Source organism: Pan paniscus, chromosome 13 (assembly GCF_029289425.2).
Source record: "Pan paniscus chromosome 13, NHGRI_mPanPan1-v2.0_pri, whole genome shotgun sequence".
Taxonomy (NCBI): Eukaryota; Metazoa; Chordata; class Mammalia; order Primates; family Hominidae; genus Pan; species Pan paniscus.
The window spans coordinates 68,155,942-68,181,199 of record NC_073262.2 but is presented as its reverse complement, the minus strand read 5'-3'; the positions used below and the strand labels follow the sequence as shown (position 1 = coordinate 68,181,199).

The 25,258-nt window shown below is 34.7% G+C and overlaps 1 protein-coding gene across 2 annotated transcripts in view; it reads right to left on the bottom strand.

Annotated features, from left to right (window-relative positions):
- CSRNP3 (cysteine and serine rich nuclear protein 3) overlaps positions 1 to 25,258 on the bottom strand; it is a 217,999-nt gene that overhangs the window by 167,174 nt on the left and 25,567 nt on the right. For both annotated transcript variants that reach the window (XM_008974396.4, XM_034954416.3), the window contains exon 3: positions 8,535 to 8,623. The gene's annotated coding sequence lies outside the window, so the exon portion shown is untranslated. The remainder of the gene's footprint in view (positions 1 to 8,534; positions 8,624 to 25,258) is intronic.

The following is a 25,258-nucleotide window of genomic DNA, read 5'->3' as shown; positions in this document are numbered from 1 at the left end:
TAATTTTTAAGTTTAGAGGTCATCAGAACTTTTGTGTGAAAAGCTCTCACAAGCCTTTGCCAATTATCCTGAGATTCATATTTATTTTTAATGATATCTAGTAATACTCCATATTTTAATAATATTGGCCATTTGTATCATATATGCAGTGAATATTTTTTCAAGTGTTTTATTTTGGAAATAGAATTCAGAGAATTTTCTAATGTGCATAGGTAAATTTTCCGATCAAAATCTCAGCAGGCTTTTTTGTAGATATCTACAAGCTAACTCTAAAATTCACAGTGTAATACAAAGGAATTAGAATACCAAAGCAATTTTGTAAAAGAAGAGGATTCACACTATATGATTTCAAGACTTACTGTAAAGCTACTGTAATAAAGACAGTGTGATAATAGAAAAAGTATAAATACATACATCAGTCGGACACAATAGAGACTAGAAATATACCTGCACAAATGTGATTGATTTTCCGACAAAAATGCAAAGTCAGTTTAGTGGATAAAAAATAGTCTTTTATAAAAAAGTGATGAAACTATTGGATGTCTGTAAGCACATAAGTAAAATTGTGAACTTCAGTCTTTCATAACATGCAAAAATTAACCCCAAACAGATCATATGACTAAATACAAAACATACAATTATAATACATTTAGAAGAAAACATAGTTGAAAATCATTGTGACCTTGGGTTAAGCAAAGACCTCTTAGATATAACATCAGGCTGGGAGTGGTGGTTCATGCCTGTTAATCCCAGCACTTTGGGAGGCTGAGGCAGGTGGGCCACTTGAGGTCAGGAGTTCAAGACCAGCCTTGCCGAGATGATGAAACCCCATCTCTACTAAAAATACAAAAATTAGCCGAGCGTGGTGTCACACGCCTGTAGTCCCAGCTTTTCGGGAGGCTGAGGCAGGAGAATCACTTAACCCAGGAGGTGGAGTTTGCAGTCAGCCTAGATCGCACCACTGCACTCCAGCCTGGACGACAGAGCAAGACTCTGTCTCCAAAAAAAAAAAAAAAAGAAGAAGAAGAAAAAGAAATATATAAACGTCAAAATCATAATCCACAGAAGAAAAAAACTGATATCATGACTTTACCAAATTTAAAACTCTAAAAGGATGTGGTCAAGAAAACAAAAAAGCATGCCACAGACAGAGAGAAAATGTTTGCAAATCACATATTTCCTACAGGATTTTTATGCAGAATATTTATAAAGAACTCTCAAAACTCAAAAATAGAAAACAACTTAGTATAATTTGGGCAAAATATATGAACAAACACTTCACAAAAGAAAACAAACAGATGGCGAATAAGCAGAAGAAAACATGTTCAATGTTATTATCCATTAAGAATATGCAAATTAAAATCAGGGTGATAATTAGAATGGTTAAAATAAGTAAAATAAAAACTGGTAATACCAAGTGTCGGTGAAGGCATGGAGCAATGAGAATATTCATCCTTTGCTGGTAAAAATTTAGGATGGTTTGTCATTTTGGGAAACAATTTTGCAGTCTGAGAAAGCTAAACATACACTCATCATGTGACACATAATCCCTCTAGGGTATTAGCCCATGATAAATAAAAACTTCAGTTCTCACACAAATTTCTACGTGGATATTTATAGCATATTCAAACCACCAAAAACTAAACAACCTAAATATCTTTAAGTGGATGGATGAATAAACAAGCCATGGTACAGTCATATAAATAAATGCTACTTAACAATACTAAGGAAATAATTATTGATACATGCAAGAGCATGAATGAATCTCAATGCATTATGAAAGAGGTCAGATGGTAAAGATTACATTCTCTGTGTTCCATTGATAAGACATTCTAGAAAAGGCAAAACTGTAGTGACCTAGAGCAGATTAGTTGCCAGGGATGAAGGTAAGGATAAGTTGACAAGGGGAAGGTCAGGGAACAGTAATGGAAATGTTCTGTAATTTGATTGTTGTGAAAGTTACATGACTCTGTACAACTGTCAAAACTCACAAAACTGTACACCAAGAAGTGTGAATTTTACTGTTTATAAGTTTAAAAACGAATAAATGACTTGGCTTTCTTGCATTGCTTAAATACTTTTCTAGGCCAAAGTCACATAAATACCTATAAGCTATTGAATTTATTCAATGTTCAATAATATTTTAAAATATTATTTTAAATCTTTATTTAAATTTTACTTTAATATTGTGTAATGCACAGATCACACCTTATTTTCCCCCAAGTAGTTAAAGAATTGTTTTAGTACCATCTACTCAATAAGCCATAGTCCTTCCCTCCTCCCGCTATCTGAATTGTCCCTTTTATCAGACACTAATTATGTGTACCTGGGTTTGTTAATCGACTTTCCTTGGAGAGCTTCTTCATTGAGTTATGATTATTTTGGCAGTGCACTTTATGATCGCATGTATGGTTTTCGACTCTTTATTCTGTTTTATTGCTCTGATGTATGCTTTTTTGTGTGTCCCTGTTAGACATTGACACCCCATAGACATTTCGCATAACTTGTAATTCTGTAGCTTAGCTGAAGAAGAGGGTTGGAGGCATTGACCTCTATGTCATTAACAAAGTCATGATAACAGCTTTGCTTGATTAGGAAGAACAAGAAGAACCAAAGAGCAATAGAATGAAGATGGATCTCCAGGGAGCACTGTCATTTGAATAGGAGTAAAATATCAAGAACTTTTGTGGGCATGTTGTTTGACCTCTGTAGTGTTTACTGTTTTCAGTTAGCCAACTTCACTCATTTATATTACCTATAGCCACCTATTGGGGTTTGAGTTTGTGATTTGTGACTTTCTGGATGGAAGAATAGAGACAGAAGAGCCAGTGAGAGGGGTCTTTACAAAAAGATCCACAAGATGTGAGGGAAATCAAGAGGGAGCAGTGAAAGAAGAAAAATGTAGTTAACAATGTCAAATACCCCTGAGAGAATCAGTCAAGATAAGGGCTGTGGGTCATTCGTGCCTTTAGAAAGTGCATGCTCTGTTAAATGGGGTTAGAAATCAGATTGCACTGTGCTGAGGAGTAACTGAATCTTAGAAGTTGGAGATAATGAATGTAGACTACTGCTTGGAGAGCTTGAATGAGTTGAAGAGGACAGAAATTGGATGGTGGTGAAGAAAGAGGTTGGTTTGTTTTTGTTTGTCAATTTGCTTTTTTGGATAGGAGTGTGAAGAACACGAATGGCTGAAGGAAAAGGGCCAGCAAGGAAGAAAAAGTTGGAAATAAAGGACAAAAAAGAAATAATTAATGGCAAAAGGTCTCAGCCTCAGTGATGGGAAGTAAAATCAAACATAGGCTTTGCCTTGAATAGCAGGAAGGACTCCTGAGCCTTCTTAGAGATTGGAGGAAAGAAAAAATGTTTATAGACCTAGTTGGTTTGATGCTGGAGGGGATTGCAAAGATTCACAAGTAGTTTCCACACAATGACCTCAATTTTCTTGTTAAAATAGCAGGTGCACTAAGAGTGAAAGGGAGAGATTGTGTGGCTTGAGTGGGGTAATGAACTTTTGAAATAGTGGCCGACCACAGTCAGAATGAAAGGATTAGTGAATGCTATTGAGGAGCTACCTCAGATTAGAACACCATAAATCTGCAGAGTGGTATAATTGCTCCTGTAGCACTCATGAATGTGAGAACAAGAAAGGATTCACTATAGCTCGGGTTCATGGCTGCATGTACTGTGTATGAAAGGAGTGGCTGGAGAGCTGTGGGAGGTAAGCTGCTAGTTTCCAAGCAAACTTCCAAGCACAGCTAGCAGAACATGGAAATATTAAAGGCACTAAAAGTCTAATTTTATTCTAAGCAAAAGAAGTGAAAGGAAAAGAGTTTATTACATTTGTAACCTAACTTCACCCCGCTGATTACATTAGTGAATGGCATTGAGGGGCTAGCTCAGTCTCAATGTAATCACCCCAATGATTGCATTAGGGGTGAAGTCAGGTTACATATGTAATAAACTCTTTTCCTTTCACTTCACCTGCTTTTACCTTATTTCTTCTTTACCATTGTTTTCCCACTTATTTTATATTGTCGTATTATTTTGTAAAACATGTTTTAGATACAAGGCCGAGTATAAGCAAATAAAAGGAAAATAAAAACATACAGATGATCAAATAGAGGTGAGTTTTACTTTAGCAAGGGAAACTGATATTTAAAGTGTATCTGTTAAGCTGTTTTTTGTTTGTTTGTTTGTTTGAGACAAGGCCTCACTCTGTCACCCAGGCTGGAGGGCTGGAGTGCAGTGGCATGATCTCAGCTCATCACAACCTCCACCTTCCAGGTTCAAGTGATTCTCATGCCTCAGCCACTTGAATAGCTGGGACTACAGACACACACCACTGCACCCAGCTAATTTTTTTTATTTTTTGTAGAGATGGGGCTTTGCCATGTTGCCCAGGCTGGTCTCAAACTCCTGGACTCAAGTGATTCACCCACCTCCACCAAAGTGCTGGGATTACAGGCACGAGCCACCATGCCTGGCCTTGTTGAGCTGTTTTAATTGAGAACAAGATGCTGGAGGTGCTAAGGAGGTTTTGTGGTTGTTGTAGTAGAGTAGATGGAAGTTTACTGAGATTATAGAAGTTAGGGCTGGCTTAACGCTTCTCTATCTGGGCTAATTTTGCTCTGAGGGGACATCGGTCAATGCCTGAAGATATTTTTGTTTGTCATAACTAAAGATGAAGTGCCAATGGCATCTAGTACCAGAAATGCTGCTAAACGCCCTACATTGCAAAGGACAGCTCTCTCCCCTCCCCCAATAAAGAATTATCTGGATCCAAATCCCAATAGTGCTGAAGTTGAAAAACCCTGGATTAGATAATTTGCCAGAACGATGGAAGAATAAGAATGCTACGAAATTACTTGGAGAATTTGAAGACAGGGTCAGAGAAGAAAGAGCCACCTAGAGCATGGGCATACCAGGTAATGTGAAATTCATGTGGGTGTTGGTTTGTGAGAGAATGGAAGAATCATTATTTGGAAAAATTCCTAGGGAACTGGATTTGTGGTACAGAGTTGCAAATGATTCCTGGGTTGGCAATTTTGTAAAGCAAATGAAGGGAGGATGAAAGCAAAGGAATTTAAAGAAAGCATATGCTATTTTCTACCCGCTTTTGAAAAGTCAAGTTTCAGTTGTCCTCAACCAGAGTTTCTAGTTCTTTCCATTGACGTTTCCAGATGAGTACAACAAAGCTCAATATTGGTTTGGGAAGAATCTATCCCTAACAGAGAAAAACTGCATGAGAAGTCTTTGTTTCCCCCATAACCTTCAACCAGCCCTCTGCATCTCTAATTTTCTTTTTCTTTTTCTTTTTTGGCTTTCCCATAACAGACAACACAAGCTGTCTCTTTGTGGTTAAACTTACAGAGCTGACCGTCAATTCTTTCCACAATACGGCATGTAATAAACACTCTCTACTTTGGTTTAATTAAGAAAGGGCCTCTTCCAGCCTGAGCTACAAGCAAGACCTTGTCTCTACAAAAATTTTTTTAAAAAAATTACCCAAGTGTGGTAGTGCATGCCTATAGTCTCAGCTACTTGGGAAGCTCAGAAGAATCACTTGAGCCCGGGAGGTTGAGGCTGCAGTGAGCCGAGATCCTGCTACTATGCTCCAGCCTGGGCAACAGAGAGAGACCTTGTCTCAAAGGAAAAAAAAAAATGTATATATATATATATATATATATATATATATATATATATATAATATTTCTATATATCTATTTTATATATATATTTTATATATAAAATAGATATATAGATATAGATAGACAGATAGATAGACAGATAGATAGATAGATACAGAGAGAGCCTCTAAATAATTGTGAGCTTTACTTTGTGTTTCTTTTAATAATCTAATATTGGACACATGTCCTTTAGATGATATACTGCTTAAAATACCTGCCTTTTGGAAGACTGAAAAAAAATCACAATACTTAATAGATTTTGAAATCTCTTAATCCAAATTTTGTTTTGTTTATTTGCATGGCCAGATATTTAATTCACATTGACTTATCCTCAATGAAAACAAAACGACTCAACTACTTTTTCAGCATACAAAATCGGCTAAACCTCTCAACTCCAGCCAGTAAAGTCAAGACTGAATGACTTTTAAAATAACAGCACTTTATATGATGAGTTCTAAACTATAGATGGATTGCAAGAAAACAGGCAGGAGTATCTGGGCCTTCAATATTTCCAGACTCCTGTGCTCAGAACCAAACATTGAATGAAAATATTCCAACCAGATTACCATAAAAAGACCCTGATCACTCATTTGTTAATGATTGCACAAAATTGATTTAATTTCCAACTCTATATATTTTCTAATAAAAATGCACATAGATAGACCTATATCCTTTAATATTATCTGATTTCATATACTTGTAGTAACTGTATCATCATTTCTAAAAAATAATATTTTTTCTTTCTGGTGAAATTGAAACTGATTTTACATACATTTACAACATATATCTTACTAATGATTTAGAAAACTTACCATCAGGTGTTGTATTTCATCATCCTTGTTTTTAGTGGGTACTATGTGAACAGAAGTGACATCTATCTCTTTTGTGTAAATTATGTAGTGCAAAGTCATTAGATTTATTTAAAAATTCTACCTCTGCTTACACTCTACATTTCCTTTCTTTTTTCCCTTTTCTCCATGGTACTTACAAGCATCAAACATAAGACATAATTAATTTTGTTTTTTATTACCTATTTCCATCCGCTAGAATGTAATTTCCACTCAGGCAAGAATGGTTTATTTTATTCACTGCTGTCACTCCCCGGCAATCCACCCTATACCCCCATGCACATAGTAGGCACCTGACAAATATTTGTTGAATGATTATGGTTGTTATATAAATTAATTTAGCTGCTTCTCTAATGGCATAATGAGGCAAGGGATCTCTTCACTGATTTTTCAAAAAAGAAGTTTACTATTTTAAATTATTTTACTTGCATTAACTTCTTATGTCACTACCCTTTTAAAAAGGTTTTCTTGAGAAGTACAGTGCTGCGCATTTCAAGCTGAGTCTGCATTCCCACCCATTTCAAATCCCTGTACTCACCTACCTACTATTTGCATATGATCCCTTATGGATTTATAGCATTCAATCCCTTTCAAACCTACAAGTCTTTCTAGGTCATTGGGGAGACGATTTAATTCTCTGATGAGCTTAGTAAGGAAATCCAATGTACTCGAATTAAAAAAAAAAATGTAGGCAATGCCACCTTTGCTCTTTTCATAGGTGATTGCACAACCATATTCTATGACATTAAATTTGCAGTTGTGTCAAGAGACTTTTCATTCCTAGAATCTCATATTTCTTACTTGTGTTATATACTTCAAGAGCTAATTTAATAAAAAAATCATTTGGGTGTGGGTTGTAATGGAACGACATTCACACTGGTATAAGCTGCCAGTATTCTAGGCTAATAGAAGCTATAATGTGAAAATACAAATAATCCCCAAATAATTCCCATTTAGCTTTAGAATTAATTACATGCCCTTATAAAATCTGGCTTGTCTGTTTAATTATATGTTGCCTGAGTTAATAGTAAAATTAATTTCTAGGTAACATATTGTTTGGGAAATTTTTGAGAACAAGGACCATATCTTATTCACTTAGAAAGAACCAAAGTGTTTAGCCCATTGCTTTGCATATGGTAAGTCCTAAATAAATGAATAAACCCTTGGAAGAATGAGAAATAGATACAGATACTGAAGACATGCCTGACCAAGACAATCAAAATGAAAGATCACATTTTTTTTCATTTAAAATTATGAATATTTGATATTGGGTCCCACAATATAAACACATAAAAAATCATCTACTTTTTCAAGGTATCCAATTAGACTAAACCACTTTAACCTACATTTATAACTTCTAAATGAATATTGTACATTAATTTGTTATTATAATAAGCTGCTTAATAACGGGTAGGCTTATTCTTCTTTTCCAGTTATATCATCCTAAACAACTTAGAAAAGATTCCCAAGATCCTCCTGTTCCTTCATATTAATTGTCATTTTATCAAAGCCACACTTTCCAATGATAGCATTATTTATTTGGCTGTAGTTAAAAAAAGTCAGGAAATGGAATTCAAGGAATTTCAGAAGGATTGCTGATTAGCTATCCTTCTAAACTACGTGTATATGTGTGCATTTTGCAGCCAAAGATACAAAAGAAATGAAAAATTCACTAAATAGGTTTATATTTAACAATCGGAAAGAAAAATTTATAGAAATGTCAAATGTTTATTTTTATGCTAATAGTGCTACCCTTTAAAATGAAGCAAATTATAATAACCAGTAGTTCTCTATTAAGACAACTTTTTATTGTCCCTAATGAAACTAAATACTGTATGTCTGATATAAATGGATTTTTTAAAATCTTGAGGAGACTTTGTTTAAAACACATATTTTAAGTAAGACCATTTCCAATTACACATTAGAAACTTGAAACAGATGCACAGATTATATCCCAAATCTGTAAAAGCATGAGAATAATAATGTATAAACTGCTAACCTTGAGATCTCAGGAACTCCAGTATTTTCCTGAAGATTCTATGCCTCTGAAAACATATTTTCAGTCTGTTGATATTTCCTCATTTTTTCCTTAAGAAAGAAAATACGTTTCAGCATGTTATGTAAGGTTATGTTTTCAAAGAGCAAACTTACTAAAGGTGCCAACATCGTGATTACATAGGAGAAAATCAATAGAAATCTTAAACTATAAGTAAAGCATTAAATACAGAACTGAAAAATCATATGCTATATAATTTAGCAAAGAAAATTTTTTCTTAGAACAATGTAGTAAATTTCTAATGATCCATACATAGTTTAACTCATTTATTTATCTGGTTTTCAATCAACAAATATTATTTGGGACAATAAGTTAAAGATATATCCATTCTATTAACCAGCATTACACTAGACTTAAGCAACTTTCTAGTCTTTAGGAGATTCATATCTTCAAAACACACAAAAATCCAGGGAAATCAACCAAAATGTTGTAGCTTTTGATAGTCAATAAAAATCACAATGAATATTTGTTAGAGTTCTTGATTTGTTTGATTTGCTTAAAGGAAACTATTTAATTATAAAATTAACTCAAATATTTATATATTCATGACTTAAGATAACTTAGGCCTTAAGAAAATTTACAAAATATTCTTTAAAATGACATACATTAACAAAAATGTTGTTCTTTAAAATTACAGTGCCGTAATTAGAAGTGATTAGTGCAACCATTTAGACAGATTATGAAACCCAGGCAGTAATGATATATACTTTTTATTTACCCAGACTAAAATGTATATAATCACTTTTTCTAAACCACTAAGGAATTTTCTACTCTTGTATGTCAAGGTAATATTACCAAGTCCATATAAAAATGTAAAAATTTTCTTTAAAAATGAGATAGAGAAGCTTGTTCATTTATTATGTTTCCACAGTAGGCAGAACAGAGCTATCATTGATCATAGCCAATGACAATAGCTAGTGTAGAAATTCTACAAATATGTTACCTGAATGAACAAATACCCTACACAAGCAACTTATGCTGCTGTAATTTGAACAAACAAAATATCACAATCTTTAAGAAAAAAATTTGTCTCAGGCAAATTGTGCCGCCAAGATTCTCTTTTTTCCTTTAAACTTTATCAATACCTACATAGATATGCTGAGATAAAGATTTGGAATAAACTGGATTAACTGTGATACAACAATAGCACAGAAATATCAAATTGTGATTGGAATTACAGAGCTAATAGAGGTTATTGAGTCAGTTTGGTTCTGAGTAACCCCAGATTTGGTAGATGAACTTAAGAAACCTCAGAAAAACGCAATCAAAATTCAATTTTATTATTTTTAATGATTTTTAGGTTTTTAAAAAATTGACAGATAACATTGTATGTTTTTATCATTTACAACATGTTTTGAAGTATATATGCATTATGGAATAGTTAATTCTAGCTAATTAATAAATTATACTACCTCATATAGTTATCAATTTTGTGGTGAGAGTGTACAGCAACCTCTCTGTTTAAGTTTTTCAAAAATACAATATAGCATCATTAACTATAGTCACCTTGCCGTACAATTTTAGGTATAATTTTAAATATCTTAAAATTCTATTGAGAACATTATACATTCAAATGATGGCATACTGAAGACCAATGAAGATATAACTTGAATCATCCTTTGCACTTATTTTGAGCAACATCTAAGAATGGAGCTTTTCCTGTTTTCTCTGTTAAAGATGAATATCCTGAGATTACAGTTCAAGAAATTAAAAACCAACAAGCAAGCAGCAAGCAAGCATACAAACAGATCTCTGTTTGTGTCCACTGAATATAGACTTTAAAAAGTTATAAAATATTTGTGGCCGGGCACAGTGGCTCATGCCTGTAACCCCCGCACTTTGGGAGGGCAAGGCGGGCAGATCATTTCAGCTCAGGAGTTTGAGAGCAGCCTGGCCAACATGGTGAAACTTCATCTCTACTAAAAATGTAAAAATTAGCTGGGCATGGTGGTGCACGCCTGTAATTCCAGCTACTTGGGTGGCTGAAGCACAAGAATTTCTTGAATCCAGGATGCGGAGGTTGCAGAGAGCCGAGCTCGTGCCACTGAACTCCAGCCTGAGTGACAGAGCAAGACCCTGTCTCAAAAAAAAAAAAAAAAAAAAAAAAAGAAAGGAAAAGAAAAAGACATTTGCAATTAAAACAAAATAATTAAATTAGATGTTGAATTGCATACGTCTATAAATAGCATTCATAATTTAAGGTCAACTTTTCTCGTTAGTGAAAATAAATTCCTTATTAAATGTAATTTCTTATTAAGATACCATTTAAAATTTCATCCTAGAAATAAAAGTTTCTGCTGCCATAAAAAGAAAATGAGGATGCTATTTCGTTCAAGCTGCCTATTTTACAAACAAGAAAACTGACTATATTTGTGATCTGTAACTAAATCTAAAGAAAAAAATTACGTATTTTTGACTACCCATTATTAAAGTTGAAATTCAAAAACATAATTGTATTTGACAGCCAAATAAATAAAAGTCTTTCTTTAGGCATTAAGATATTCTATTGAGGAAAGCAAAAATATTGAGAAATCTAGTGATCTAAATTTACATATATATATATGTATTTTTTTTTTTTGAGATGGAGTCTTGCCCTGTCACCCAGGCTACAGTGCACTGGTGCAGCTGGCTCACTGCAACCTCCACCTCCCAGTTCAAGCGATTCTCCTGCCTCAGCCTCCCAAGTAGCTGGGACTACAGGCGTGCACCACCACACCTGGCTAATATTTTTTTTTGTATCTTTAGTAGAGACGGGGTTTCACCATGTTGGCCAGGCTGGTCTCAAACTCCTGACCTCATGATCCGCCCGTCTCGGCCTCCCAAAGCACTGGGATTACAGGCGTGAGCCACAGCGCTTGGCCACGTATCTATAACTAACCTATAATTTAGACAGAGGCAAAGGTACCCTGGCCTATAGAAGAAAGGAATTCAAACTCTAACCTGTTTGAAAGTCAAGGATATAAAAATAAATCTCATGCATAAAACTGACCCTAACTAAGGCCAGTGAAGCCACTAGGGTGAAGTCTACTGAAAAGGAAGAAGGAGTTACTGTGTGTGGTGGTGCAAGCCTTGTAACCTCAGCTACTCTGGAGGCTGAGATGGGAGGTTCACTTGAGACCAGAAATCTGAGACCAGCCTCTAAAAAAATGTTTAAGGAGGAGGAGGAGCAGGAGGAGAAGGAGCAGGAGGAGGAGTTGGGAAGAATGACATATTCAATGCAAAGGTCCAAGTATTGGGGATCTGGTGCTTAATGCCTGTTCTGTGCACAATGCACAGTAGTTGATGCAGGTGACCATTCCAGTTTAGCCCCTGTGCTGGGTGGATGTTACCTGGGGACACTGACTGTGTAAGACTGTGTTAAAACAAAGTATGTGTGCACACATGTGAGAGACAGAATTTTAAAAGTTGTGCTAAGATCTACAGCGCTCACCCTGAGGCAACTTTGTAGAGGAATCATCCAGGGATGTAATGTACCTCAGGAAGATTAAGGGGCAGCTACTCTTCCTTTGCAGGTCCCCCTGGGCACATCACAGAAGATCAGCGGGAACTGCCATTTTTCCTGGAATCTTGCCTTTATGAGGTGATCACAACCAAATTGGATAGCCTCAACACTGCCTTTTCATACCACCTGTGAGTGGGATCCACGCCCTATGGTTGGGCTTAGCAGGGACAAATGTCCTCTACAGCTGATTCAAGGATAAATATAATCATTCCTGGTACTATAAAAAATGTTTGAGGAGTTTAAAACTTGTAGAAGACTGATAACTGTATACTTATATAAATATAACATCATTTGTCTTCAAACAACTTTGTTATGCTCATTTAAAGAAGCCCAGGGTCAGATGTCTGAATATAACTTTAATGAAAAATAAAACTGACATAAACCCATATCATCATTTAGAAATGTGCATCTAACTCTTATGATTCACATCTGCTCTTTTCTAATATTTGGGGCTTAATTGAGAAAGTCATCTAGAACCAGTTTTTTAACTTGTGGAAATTCCTTCAATATTGCAATGCTGATGGGGAAAGTAAAGACAACCTCCTTGTTCCAGCCTCTTTGGCTTCCTGGTTGCCCTTGGAAATCACTGCAAATTGTCCTGCAAATCCCAGCTGCTATCTTGATTGGCAATGGTCAAGGCACTCTTCCATGTTTTCAACATTTTCTCTAAAAGGGTACCTTTAGTAGGTCAGTGAGGCACATAGCTATTGCTGGTATGTTTCAGTCAGCAGCCAAGCCAGCCAGCACTGAGATCACTGAAGGTCACATCCCAATGATAGCATTGACTAAACTATAAAATTAGCTGGTAATATTTTTAATAGATGATTCAGTGATAAGCTATAAAGAAATAGAACTTGTTTGAAAGGCTGTCATCTTGTTCCTGCCTTTAAAAAAATATCTTTTGCCAATGCTGGGGTTTTGAGAATAAATCTGTTCCTGTCAGAATCACAGAATTTGAGACCTCTAAGTTGACGACTTCTGCTTGTCTGGAAGCCTGGCACACATCACAACCCAAATACGTCAAAAGGGAATGATGGTCTATGAACACAAGTGGAGTAATTGTCTGGTGTTCTCAAGTGATAATAAAACTTGTAAATTCAGTGAAATAGTTTCATTGCATCTGCAATTGCATCTCAAAATACAGCATTGCATAATTAATATGCCTGCAACCAGCACAAGCATCATTTACTCTGAAGGACAGTTTCCTGACAGAGCAAAGGGCCTGGGGCAAAGAAATCTAGCAGGAGACAGCAATCTTCTATGCAGAGTTGACCCTATTTTTTTTTCTTTTTGAGACAGAGTCTTGCTCTGTCACTCAGGCTGTAGTGCAGTGGTGGGATCTCGGCTCACTGCAACCTCCGCCTCCTGGGTTCAAGCGATTCTCCTGCCTCAGCCTCTCAAGTAACTGGGACTACAGGCACGTGCCACCACGCCCAGCTAATATTTTTGTATTTTTAGTAGACATGGGGTTTCACCGTGTTAGCCAGGATTGTCTCAATCTCCTGACCTTGTGATCCTCCCTCCTTGGCCTCCCAAAGGGCAGGGTTTACAGGTGTGAGCCACCATGCCCGGCTGACCCTATCTTTTTAAGAGAAGAAACTTCACTGACAGTCATATTAATTCTATTTATAATTCTTTTTAAGATATCAATACCACTCCAATTTTGTACCTTCACATACATGTTGAAGTACAGCTAACAAAAATATTGCAGCCCATAATTGATTCGTCTACCAAACAACAAAAATGAATTTCCATTGTTTTCACATATGTTGAAATATAAGAAATATTATTACATGACAAAAAATGTTTCCAAAAGAATAATAGTACTTAGTCATTCTATTTCAGTAAAGTGCACAAGAGTTATATAACCAAATTAATCTTAGACTATTTATAGATGAGGTGGTCACCATGGATTCTTCCATTCAATCACCCGTGTTCAAAAATGTGCAAACAATTTTCTAAAATTGTTCAGGTAATAATTCTCTATTTAAAGGCATAGGAAGAGGTATTACAATTTCTGGAAATCTGTTAGACTTATAAGAGAATCTAGGTGACAATTTAGGTAAAAATTATAAAACTTAAGGAAGTAGATGATTTTCCAGAAAATTGTAAATTGGTAAGACTGGCCCTAGAAGAGGTACAAACTAGACTAGACAGATTACCACAGAAGGGATTGAAAAACGTGTTTCAAGTTCTACCACTGGAAAAGGTAAATAAGATCAACAGGGTATAAAGCCTTACAGAAGCTTTATAACATAGGTCTCCACATTACTTAAATGATATACTTCACTAATAAAAAATTTTCTTGACCTGAACACATTTTTCACTCATTCCACAAATGCTCACACTTCCTCACTTACCAAATTTAGAGTTTAACTAAATACCATTATTCATCATGCTAGTCTTTCCCTTGCACATACACTCACCTCCAAGGCCTTTCTCTCTCTCTTCTTCAAACTAGTGTGACAAAAAACCCCACCTGATTAAATTCAGTTCTCCTCCTGCTATGAACCTGCCCCCTGGAAGCTAAACACATGACTGCAACTAGAGAAAATGTAGAATACATGAAAATAAGACATAACTTTTGGTATATGACCACAAACATAAGTGGGTCCCCTGTAGTGCCTGGCAATCTTATCACACTTTCTTTGATATTTCATGGCTTGGCTCTATGATATCGCTCAAAGAGACACCTTTGCCTCTTCAACCATCCCACATTCCTTCCCACCTCCTCACTCTCAGTTCATGATACTGCTTCTAAGAAAATGGAAAGAGCCACAGTTAAACTTCCTCCCTTTTTTCTATCACTGTATCCTCTATACACTTGGCATTTGTGATCATGTAGTCTGTCTTCAATCATGCTATGATGAAGAAACATCCTTCTCCTCCCTAAGGCCAACCCCTTCTCTTAAGACTTAGATTCCATTTCCTCTCACCAACTTAGGTTTTCACGACTTCAATTATACCCTCTGTCTTCCACATCATCATTTTTCTCCATTTTACTAGATTATGCCCATTTGTATGCAAATATGTTATAATATCTCCCATCTTAAAATCGTTATTTTCTTTTTCATCAGCTCCCCATCTCACTATCACCCTAATTCTCTGGTCTGTTTTTTAACAAACTTTTTTTAAAGAGTGCATTCTCCATTCCTCAGCTGCAATTCTACATTGAATTCCTCTCAATTAGGCTTCATTTCCACAGCTCTACTGAAATAACACTTATCGAGGTCAGCAGTGAACTTGAATATTGCCAAATCCAATGGTAAGTTCTGTCATTATCTTCCTCAATCTCTCAACAGAACTTGACTCTGATAATCACTTTTCCTTTCTTGATGTATTTCTTCACTTGGCTTCTAGGATACCACACAATCCTAGTTTATTTCCTACCTCATTTGCTGCTCTTTCTCAACTCCTTTGCCTGATTTCTTCCATTCTTCCTGAACTCTACATCCTTTAGCAGATTCAGTTCTGAGACTTCTCTGACACTGTCCAAGGAAATCAAACCCAATCCCATGTCTTTAAGTAGCACCATTTATTGATGAATCCAAAATTTAGATCTCTAACCTGAACCTCTTCTCTGAGCTTTAGACTCATATCTACTATTTACTCTATTCTGCAACTCCATTTGAATGGCCAATAGGCTTCTCAAACATAGTATGTCCAAAAAATAACAACAATAAGTAATAAGGAACAAAGGACAGAAGACACATAATCCAGGCTTCTACCCTCTCTGGGCTTCTTTATATCAGGAAATGGCATCATCATTTACTAAAGTGCTCAATTAAAACCTAGCTCCTTAGTGAAAATGGCTGATTTTAGGACCAGGAAAGAGGAAATACAAGATGAACCTGAAACATTGTGTAAATACCAGAAAGTAAGGAAGAAGAAAAATAGGATAGACCAGGGCATGTCAAAAGGATACAAGAGCAAACCTGAAAGAGCTCTCAATGGTCAGAGTTGAAATAGCTGAGGCAACAAATATTAATGGTAGTATTATATTATAATCCCAAGAAAAAATAAATATATATGAGTCTATATGGATCTAAATAAACGACTGAGTAAACAAGTAAATGAGAGAGAAGAGAAAAACTGTTCCTTACAAAAAATTTCCAAAGAACATATACAGATCATCCCCATTTAAGAAGCAAAGCTTGATCACCACCATCGACCTTGAGTGTGACCTGGGTTGGGTTAGTTATTTCAAAAAAACAGAGTGTGAAAAAATAAAAATAGTAATGCTACAGTGGATAAATCTTGCAGACACTATCTCAACCAACTGACTAACGTGAATATTACCAGTGATACATTAAGCTGATATTATATATCCCTGATATGATTCAATATGAAGAGTACTTTACTTCTCTGGTATTCTTCCCAAAAACCCTTACCCGAAGTCTAATCATTAGAAAACATCAGAGAAAACTAAGATTGAGGAACATTCTAAAATAACTTGACTCAAGCTCTTCAAAAAATCAGGATAATAAAAAACAAGGAAAGACAGTCACTGTCACACCTCAATGAGACTAAGGAGACATGATGACCGAATTCAATGTGGTATCCTTGATTGGATCCTGTATCAAAAAAAGAATATTCATGGGTAAAATGTGAAAGCTGAAGAGTCTGTACCTTGTTTAATAGCATGATACCGAGTGGTAATTTCTTACTTTGACAAGTGTGCTATTGTTATGTAAGAGGTTAACACTGGGGGAAGCTGAGCAAAGGGTGCATGGGAACTCTCTGTGATATTTTTGCAACTTTTTCAAAACTCTAACATTATTTGAAAATAAAATGCTTATTTTAAAAAGCCTATAAATAATTCATGTTCATGTCTTTCTCTCACACCCCACAGCCAAACAATCAGCATTGCCTTTCAGCTCTGCCTTCAAGATGCATCCTGAATCTGACCACTTCTCAGCATCTCCACAGCTACCACCTTAGGCCAAGTCCCCACATCTTTCACTTCCACTACCTGACAATAACTTCGAATCCAGTCTTCACACAAGTGTCAAGCTCTTTTCTGACATCTTACATTTGTTATTATTTCTCCTGGAAGCCTCCTCCTACCCCACATATTACATGGCCTACTCCCTCACTTCATTGAGCCCCCAAAATATTCTCTTTGGAGTGGCCTTATATAAACATCTTTATTTAAAATAGCTATCCCCATTCCTATTCCTTAACCCTATTTTATTTTTCCTCACAGCACATTTGTGACTTTATAGAGCTATTTAGTTATTATCCATCTTGATGACTAATGTAGACATCATGAGGGGAGGGGCTTTCTCTCGTTGAATGGATAAATAAACACCTATTACTTGGTATTTATGGGAAAAAGTATAATCTTATCCAAAGCTGATAGGAGTATGTATTTTACTGCCATTTGGAAAAAGCAATATGCTAATATCTGTTAAGTCAGTGTTAGTCCATAAATGTCTGTCTCATAAAAGGTGAAGTATAAGTCTATAAGGATATTTTTTAAAGAATATATATTATAGCCTTTTTCATAGTAACATAAAAACTAACCCGAAACAAATGAGCACCCACAGGGGAAAGACAGACTAAACTGTTAAATGTCCATACCTTGTAATATTATGAAATTATTAAACAAATAAAAGTTACTAAAATACAGCTATGACAAATAACTTGGGGAATTTCCATAAGGTGCTGTCCAATGAGAAAACCAAGATGAAGAAAAATGTATAGATATGATCTGTTTTTTTGACAGAAAACCCTCAGAGAAAATACAATCCATTTTTTGACTAAAAATTCCTCTTAGAATATGTAAATGTTTATGATTATTCAATATTTTAAAAACACATGAAAGAATATAAACCAGGTTGTCAATAAGAGTTACTCACAGGGGCAAGAGATGTGAATGAAGGACAGAGGGGAAGAAGATGGAGAAGTCAAGCCAAAAAATAAAAAAGAAGAAAGAAAGGAAGAAATATTAAATGAAGTCTGTGGTATGATGATATCCATGCTTTTAACATAAAATTCTTTGTATGTGTGCATAAAAGAGACTTATTCAGGGAAGTCAATTTTAAAGTACAGAATGTCTTTTGGACATGGGGCTCACAATTTTTTCAAAGAAACGTCAACTTTTAAATATAAAATTAATTGCAGGGTTACTTAATCTTACAAAGAAAACAGAATTGCCGGTAGAATTGATCAGATTCCCAGGAAATGCATAAATTCTTACAGATGGTCCTGGGAACACAGCTAAACTGCAGACTATGTTAGTCAGTGTACTTTCATGTTCAGCTGCAGAAAATAGAAATCGATTCTAAAAAAAGAAAAACTGACATCCACTGATAGGAATAAAAGACGGAGACCTTTACATAATTGGTTAGCTCAACTTTTAGTTAATCAAGCAGTCGATGGCACCTACCTTAAGTGTTATCATGGATATGTTCCTGCATGGAAACCATGCGATTTTTGTCCTGGAGAACAAGAATGCCCAAATAAGCTCTTGAATGGTTGCTAGGGCTGCCCTGACAAGTTTTATTCTCTTAAAAAATGTGGAACAAACCACAGGCTTTCTAACAATAATATGTCCGTATCTTTTCTGCCACAATAAGATGTTAGGAGTATCCCAAATAGTCCCCTGTAGAAAGTGCTGAGCACCTAATAAGTATTTATACATGTTTAAGTACTTTCATTACGCCCCAGAAGCATTGCATGTTGTGGCAGACAGAAGGGGTATATAATCATGTAATTAGTCTGACCCCAAATTGGTCTGTTTGTAACAACATGGAGTACGTAATGCCAATGTGAAATATAAAGTGTAAATAAAGGAAAAAATGTATGATATCCATTCTGGATATCACATGAGGGAATTTTATCACAGAAGTCTCTTTGTATAAATAGACATCACAATAGATGCCTTTATGATAAAGTGATTTTACCATAGGGTGAATACAGAGGAGCCCTAAATGAAGATTTTTAAAAAATATAATTAGAGAACTGCAGATTCAATGCTGTTCAAGAGAGAAATATTAGTGGCACGATGATGTAATAAAAGATGCTTAGGTTCTGGGGTACCAAAAAACAGAGGTTGCCATATTTTGGAAATTTCTAACCTCTGTGACTTTTAACAAATTACTTAACATCAGTCTCTTCATTTCTCATATGGGCATATGAACTCTGATTTTATACTATATAGTGAAAATAAGTAAAACATTTTACTTATTTTTATATCATGGGACTTACAACATATCCTCAATATATTAGTTCTTTTTATTAACCAGAAAATTAAAAAACGGAACAGAATGTGATAGAATATTTATAAATTTAATAAGCAATTGGCTATGAGTAATTTCCACTATTCACTTACAAATAATTTTATTGCAGTGTTGTTTTGAAAAAATATTTAGTTTAGCTTTTTTTCATGTTTATGAACTACGAGATCAAAGTGAATTACTAATATGGGGTCCATTGTTATTGGTGGCCCAACACATTTTTCTTCCTCCTATTTTTTCTAGTAACATATTCCATGTCTCCTTTCTTGTTACCACTACAAGGGAGAAATGAATGAGACAGTCAATCAAAGGACCTCATCCACTGGTGACAATGTTTGATTCAGTGAAGAGTATGCGGCCCAAGCTAGGGTTGTCAGTCAGGTTCCAGTTTAGAAAATAGAGTTCGTGCCGGGTGGTCTAATGATTCCTGTGTGAAGAAATTTCATACAAGGAAGTAGTTACAATGGTTTTGAGGGAGCTGAGACCCCAAACAAAAAAGGAAAAAGAAACTCAGATATTAGCAACAGTGGGTAGATGCCGCCACCCCTCAGACTGGAGGCCCAAAGGAAGAGGCGATGTAAGTCACCAGAGATCAAGAGTGGGTGCTGCCTTCTGGGAGCCGAATCCCTGGGGAGGTTGTTGCATGGGGGCTATGAATATAAAAGTTGGGCCATTGCAACAAGGCCTGAATCATGAGAAGATGTGGCAGCCACTAGATATATCATCTGAGGCACGGATGGGTTGGTGAGAATATTCTTGTGTATCCCTCACCCCTGCCCTCCGTTTTCCCACCAAGGCATCTTATTTGCTGAACCCATCTGGAAGGGAGTAGGCATGGAAGTTGGGAAATGCAATTTGACAGAGATCCTATCTGAGCACAAATGGACACATACTTGACACATTAAAATAATCCTGGAGATCTAAACTGTTGGAGCTAGGGGTGGAAGAGATGCCTTCTTGTCTTCAAGAAGAGAGCAATATGTATAAGTACACAGACATCTTCCGCAGATCATCTGGGGAACCCATAATCCCATATATGGGTAGGAGAAAATAAGTCCTTCCCACAGTGAAGAGAGATCCAAGTCATGGTGGACGGGGTAGGTATTGAGGGTATCATTTGAACCCCCAATCCATTTTGGCCTAATGTGACCTACTCCTGACTATCTCGATTACATGAGCTAGGATATCTCTGTTTTATCTAAGATAGATAGTATAGGGTTTTCGTCACTTGCAATAAAAAGTCTTGACTAATATAACCATAATCATTAACTTTGACTATTTTAAAGAAATGCTAGGACAAATGCCATGTATTACCAGTAAAAGAAATGAAATTAAAGAATGCTTGTGGTTTTGTATTACCAGTAAGATAAATTAAATGAATGTGGTTATGTTGACAAGCCTTGTTGCCACAATACTGAATGAATTCTCTCCCTTTTATCTTAAATAAATAATTTAAATTTTAAAAACCTCCAGAAGTTAGAAAAGTAATTCCTCTCAGCCTTTTAAGATAGAGAAACCAGTTGTATTCCTTGATTCATGTCTGGTAATCAGACAAAAAGAATGCAGATTAATGCCAGATGAAGGCTATCAAAACAAAAATTCACTACAAAGAAACAAAAATGAATCTGAAGTTCATCTGCAGCTATAGAATATGAGATGCTAAACAGAGCAGTGTTGTTCTATTTTATCCTACTTCAATAATTGAAGATTTTTTAAAATAAAGTAAGTGAATAATTTATTGTTTAACCCATTTGCAAAAAAAAGGTACAGGAGGCCCAGTCAACTTCTGTATCTATTTGCCTCCTGAAACCTGATGTTTTGAGTTTTTTCTTCTTCCACTTCAAGCAATGCCTTTATCTTTCTATTATTCTCCAATTAAGTGGAAAATAGACAGAAATAAATGGGTTTTCCTTTATAGGACAGAAATCACTAGAAACCAAAAGTTGGTTAGTAGTTTTTGCTTGCTTGTTTTTTCGTTTTGACTTCCCAAAACTGAGAATCAGATCTTACTTGTCAAGAAACATTTTGTTTGAAGAATGAATTTATAACCCCAATCCCATAAAATTTACTTCCATTTAATGATGTACTGTCTCCAGGTTGAAGTTTTCTGAAAATGAGAGTTAATTTTTCTCCAATCCATACAATGTACTAGTTGACAATTATATTTTTTAGCATGGTTGCATGCTAAAACATGTCATGTCTATTAGTCTGAACTTCTCAAGTAGAGTATAAGTTCCTTAGGACAGAAACATCCTTTTCAGTCTGCTCATATGCAGCAATACGTCTTCAGTGTGGTCTTTAACATGTGGTGTGCTCCATTAGCCCTTGCATAAATAGAATTTTAACAAACTCTTGAGATATGTAAAGAATTTGTATTTCTTCAGTCATGTGAGGGACCAAAAGCAGGGACACGAGAGTTTCAGCATTTTACAAAACTAATTTTAATGGTAATCAGCATAGTTGGTTAAACGATCAGAATCGCAATCTCTAGCACTTCCAGTGGTACCGTCATTTTATTCTAATTAATAATACTATAGATAAGAACTAAAGGACTGCTTGTATTTAATGCAGAATTTTTTAAATTAAAGATTTTGAAAACAGTTTTGTTACATGGCATGGAAGTGAAAAAATTATTTTTATTTTCTTGTAGAAAGTATAGCATACTATAGTGGTTAACAGTGCGGGCACTGGAGTTTGAGCCGGTTTTAAGTTTTTAATGCCAGCGTTTATAAGCTGTGTGGACTTAGATAAGCTACTTATCCCCTTTGCATCTCAGTTTCCTTATCTTTCACATAAGAATAAACTGTGCTAGGACTACCATTCCTACTCACCTCTTGTGTTGTTTTGTGAGGATTAAATGATACGTTTCAAAAACATTCAGCATTAAAATGAAGGATCAGACGCAAGAGGGTTATTGGTAGTGCTGTCTTGTATAACTTTCATCTTATTATCTCTTTTTTATGTGAATTTGAAATGTATTTTTAAAATGTATTTTAAGATAATCTTGAACATTTTTAAAGGTCTCTTAATGCACATACATTGCCAGATTAATTAGATACTCATGTGAAATTAAATAAATTAATTTACAATGAAATAGAGTCAAAGGCAATTATAGTTTTATATTGGGAAGAATATTTTTCATTTTATCATATTAATAGGTCAAAATAGGATTACCTTGCTATGTACTATTAAGATTCTGATACAACTTTACATTCATTATTAATTAGAAAGAATTAATGGAAGAATATCTCCTTAACTTAGGACAAAGTATATCCTATGACTAAATTAAAGGTGAAATGGTGGAGGCATTTCCATTTTTAAAGCACTATACCCTTTCTAGTACCCAAAAAGCCTTTCAGAACATATAATTACAAAATCCCATTCTTAGTAGACACAACAATTGTTAAAAACTTAGCAGGGAATATGCATTGCAAAAAGAAAAACATAAAATTCTGCTGTGCATAAAATAATAGTTAAATACAAAAAGATACCTAATGTGTTGCCTAAATTAATCTACATATTTAATGTAATTCCAATGGCATAACAAGTTTGTTTATTAGCTTAAAAATATTCTTCTAAAGTTTAAATAATAATCATGTGAGATAATGTTAAACTTTAAGAGTATGGTAGTGTACTGTTTTTCTGTTAATAGTGGTGGGTTAGGAAAAATTGAGAACTCTCATCTGAGATAATGAAATCTACTACAAAGCCATAATATAACACTAATGTTGGTTTTAAAATAACCAGAGCATGTAATAAAAAGAAAACCACAAACAATGATCACACTATATGTGATAATTTAGCATAGGAACAGAATCACAAATAAATAACAAATAATATATTATTCAATATATGATTTTAGGAAAACAGGAAAATTATCTCTAAATTTCACACAATATGCCAATAAAATTTTCAAATGGACTAAAGATTTAAATACGTACAGAAATTTATGAAAATCCTAGGAGCAATTATTTGTGTACAATTGATCTTGGCAGTAGAAGTTTGCCTAAACAGTTCCTAAAGCTAAATTCATAATATATTTGACAGTACAAATATATTTCACTAGCAAACATAGAGTTAGAAGAAAAATGACAAAATAGGAAAGATATTGTGTATGCATTCACCAAATAACTAATCCTTAATATTATAAAACAATGAAAAAGAAAATCACTATCATAATAAAAAACCTGGATAGGCAATTCACACACATACACACACACACATACACAAGGCAAATGATTAAATACATAAATAATTAGCTTCCTAGAATTCAGAGAAATTCAAGTGCAAACATTGGTACATGTTTTCACTAATCATATTAATCTATGTATGTATGTGTGTGGGTCTGTAATGTGTGCATATATGAATGTATTTATACATACACAGAGAGAGAGAGAGACAGGGGAAGAGAGAGAGAGGGAGCCGGTGGCAGGTGGGGGAGAGAGAGAGATTCAGACAGACAGAAGACAGACAGAGAGAAAATACCTAACTAGTTTTGGTAAGGTGTTTGGTAAGGTGTTGAGGAAATATGCACTCACATATTAGAAGTGGGCATATACATGGGTAAAGTCTTCTGGAGGGCAATTAAAAACAATACCCTTTTAACTATGATTTCCACCTTTAGAGATTTGCTCTAAGATTAATCTACAAGTAAGTCATAAACAGCAATAATCATATTGGTGGAAAATTCTAGAAAACTATTATAATAACAAAATAGATCTAGTTAGGATAAGCATATAAAAATAAATTGTGAAAATATATATAGATTTTTAAAAACACCCAGAATTCTACTACTTTTTGAATATTACCATCTATAGAAAATGTGTGTTTTTCTTTTTCCTTCTGGATCTTATTATACCACGTATTTAAGATTTTATAAACATTGATGAAATTAATATAATTTTGCAAACTTCTTTATAAATGTGAATATATTTTTATGTCAGTAGATACATTTATTCAGCTGTTTTTGTTGATTATATAATAATTAATTATGTGGATTTTCCAAAGATTATTCAACTAATTGCATAGTATGTAGGTTCTGTATACTTTTTCACCATAAGAAAAAATACTGCAAAAATCATCCTCAAAGCTAAAATTTTTTTCTACATTTCAGCTTTTTAAAGAAACAAAGAAATATTAAATACGTCAGTTCTAAATATTTCAATGTTCTAATTTACTAATAAATGAGAATGCTGAATTCTGATTTAGTAATAAATTTAAAGGTTAATGAAACTATATGAGGAGTTTGGGAAGTTACCTAGTTCAGACTGGCAATAGTGTACGCATAAATTGGAATCTTCATGAACATCTGATATGAAAACTTTTTTTCAATAAATCTGGACCTGTTGAAGGAGACCCTAATTGTATTTAACAATCTTAATAATTGCTATACAATTGGCCTATTTCAGTTGACTCACGTTATACTTAAGATGAAGAAAACATTTCATCAATTGAATCTTTTTTAGTAAAAAGTCATGAACATACCAATCAAAAATAAACATATTTAGCAACTAAAGTAAGGAGAATTAAATGAGATAATTTGTTTAAAGCATTCAGCACAATGCCTGCCAAATCATAAACTGCTCAATAACACTCGCTATTCTGATTACTCCCATTCAGCAATGTGGGGGAAATATAGGACAAAGGTCTTGCCATCAAGGAGCTTAAAATAATTGTAATTATAAATTTCAACCATTTCCATACTCTCACTACAAAGCTACTACAGAAGAGCTACTCTGTTGAAAATGATAATGTTAATGTAGGCTGTGTTTATCCTTTTTGGACTCCATTCTTCAATTTTTCAATGAAACATTTGTTTATCAGACATTGAAGGGCATTTTAAAAACACATAACTTTTCTTATTAATGTTCATGAATTACTCAGTTAACTTAACTCCCTAGGTTTCCTTTTGCAGCCTCTCTAGC